Here is a 3,091-nt window from a genome sequence, read left to right as displayed (position 1 = left end):
GAGTAGACCCGAAATGTATGTTAGGGAAGTGTCTATGACTGAGAGCAGTGCTATACAGGAAATTCCCACCTCTAACCTAAAACTGCTGAACATTTCTCTGGAGTAGAGAGCGAAGGGTGGGGAACAAGAGAGACTGGAACACAGCAAGGACCATGAAACCATCTATGGTCTTCTCTGTGCTCATATGAAGAATAATCTGACCACAAAAATTGTATGCAAAGTGGATTTTATCATCTTGTTTAATTACATTGGACACAGACACAAGCAATGAAGCACAGTGTTATGCTCATCCTGATGGTATTTCTTATTTTAGATGAAATGCAGCAACTCTAAAAAAATGTAGATCTGACTGGCTTCATTTCAGGTACTGCTTTGTTTGCCTATTGCTTGACAAACTGGTAAAAGTAAAAAATGCAGGGCGGACAGTCCATCATTATTTTTTTTTTTTTCCCCATAGAGATTTGCCACACAGGAAAAAAAAAGCCATTAGTAATAATGATGAGAAATAGTGAGGAGAGAGAACATCTAACATGGAGGTAGCAGAAGGAACAAACAACTTGTACAGGCAGAGCCTTTGTTTTTTCTGTCAGGATATTCTTACAGCAAATAAGAGTTGATTTAACTTCTATATACATATATACAGAAATTTCTAAATGTTTACCAATTCTTTTCAACCAGTAAAGGCCACTTTTAAAATTTATGGGTTTTGCACAGTCAGAACAAATGTTGCTTATTCCAACAGCAGGCTCATAACATCACATTTCTCTCTATTCTCATTTCCAGTTACTGTTTCTGTGACTGAGCTAACAGTCCTAAGTGGAGAGCTCAGGCAGGTGTTAACCTGAAAAAAACATGGAAAATATTCTATGCAACAAAGTGTATGTCTGTCCTGTTATTTTGAATTACAGCAAGCTCAGATAGAAGTGACTTTGGGCCATATTATATTAGCTGTGAGGGTTTTGAAAGTGCATTACACCCTCTTTCCTGTGGAGAGGTGTGCTTTACTAGCTGCTTCCACACAGACACAGTACAATAAACCTGCTTTTGAAGCAGTAAACATCTACAGGTGAACAACATATTAATTGTTACTGTTGCATATTTACACACTCCAGCCATAGGAGTGACCAGAACACCAAAAGAAAAGAAAATTAGGGGTCATTAATGGATTGAGTTTGTTACAGGAATCCCCTGAAATACCACTTCAACTAATGCTTTATAGAGTCTTACCTCATTCTTCATTTCAAAGAGCTTTCTCCCTACATCTTTGTTGCTTGGACCCTCCTTGGGATACATAAATAAGAGGGGAGCAAACCAGTAAGGTCATTTATGTTTTAGCTGTACATCTTGCCCCATTCCATTAATACCTGTCTTGTGCTATAGCTTGCTTTGGGGACACCCAAGAGCAAATGGAAAATAGATTATAATACTCAAAGAATGTACTTAAAAATATTGTACATGGACAAATACCAAACTAATAAGCAAATATGATGCTTATAACTATCTCTTGTACTCACCAATCACCTCACTAACCTTGCCTCATTGCTGGCATCTGAAAGAGTGATCAGTTACTTCTAACAGCTGCCACATGCAGCACCATCATCTCCTCAGCCACTGGTCAGATTCTCCTCACTGTCCAGGAAATTCTTTACCATCACCTCACCAAAGTGCAGTTGCATTAATTATTTGCTACCTCTGCCTTAATAATTTGGTTTATGATATAGACATATGCTTTTATCACTCATTATGACATGCTTATCTGCCCAAAGCTGCAATGATGAAGGACAAGATCAACAGAGCCACTGTGAGCCATTAATCATGGACATCCCACCTCATAAGGTAACCGTAAAATGAAAGCCATTTTAAAGACTGTATGAAAGAATTATCTGAATTTCCTGTGAACTCTCAATACTACCCTTCTCCTAAATGATCTACAGAGAAGAAATCTAAGCAAGATGCATGTATTTCATGGGACCAAGGATTGTTTTCCTGCCTTTCCAATCTCATACTGGAGGCTTGATCAGAAGACTAGAAGACAGTTCTTCACTTGTGATCAGCAAATTCCAACTGCTTTGACAGCACAGACTTTAGTCTAAATTTTGTCTTGCACCTAACTCATTATATAAACAGATTCCATAACGCCACCAGGATGAAACTTGATGACTACTAGAACAAATGACAGGAGGAGAAAGGTGCACTTCCATGCAGTTTTCATGGGCGATTTCCTTGAACTCTGGATTAATATGTATGCATAAAAAGCAGCTTACACTCCTTTAAGAATTTTATAGTACCAGAAATTAAAGGGCTATGTATCTGTGAAAGAAGCTTTCCAACTGAAACACTTCTATCACCATCATACATGAAAAAGTGTCTCTTAGAAAAGAGGAAGGAAAGGAGACTGAAGAACACTATTTAGTCAAAAGATTACCCTGCAAATTGACAAACGTAGCTAAAAAATTGTCCTAATTACCCTGGGAATGGTAGAAGGTGCCACCTTGGAAACCTGTGGCCTTAAAGTAGGTACACCCAGCACGGTGGAAGAAGTAGCATTCTCTGCATTGTCCCACCAATATAGCTCACTGCTAACTAGAAGGGATGGACTTCCAGGGATAGGAAGGCTGCAGAAAGCACCTATACTTTCAGCTGCCTCTCCATTCTTAACCCTTTTGTGGATGCTGTGCCAAAAGGCCAATGGATGCTGCTTATTTCTATGAATACATAAAAGAAGGATAGAAACAAAAATGGGCATTTCACCAACCAAGATACTATCTGATCTGAGGTTACACTGGAAACCAACTCAAAATGAAAAGCTTTACAGAACTCAGACTAGATGACCATGATCTTAAGAGCCTCACCCGTGCAGGTGAACCTGTGCACATGCTTATTTACCCTTAGCCAGCCAAGGCTAAGTTAGGGCTGACACCAGGTTCTATCTCCCAAAAACACCTCTTTGTGAAAGCAGTCATCTGCTATCAGTTACATCTGATTATCATTCAGGAAAAGGGAAACTTTACACATTTTGGCAATCTCAAGTCTCCATCTTCTTGGAAAGAGTGACATAAGCAGCATAAAAAAATGACACCACAGGACCTTA

The sequence above is a fragment of the Falco biarmicus genome, chromosome 7 (genome assembly GCF_023638135.1).
Source record: "Falco biarmicus isolate bFalBia1 chromosome 7, bFalBia1.pri, whole genome shotgun sequence".
Taxonomy (NCBI): Eukaryota; Metazoa; Chordata; class Aves; order Falconiformes; family Falconidae; genus Falco; species Falco biarmicus.
Note: the sequence above shows the minus strand (reverse complement) of the source record.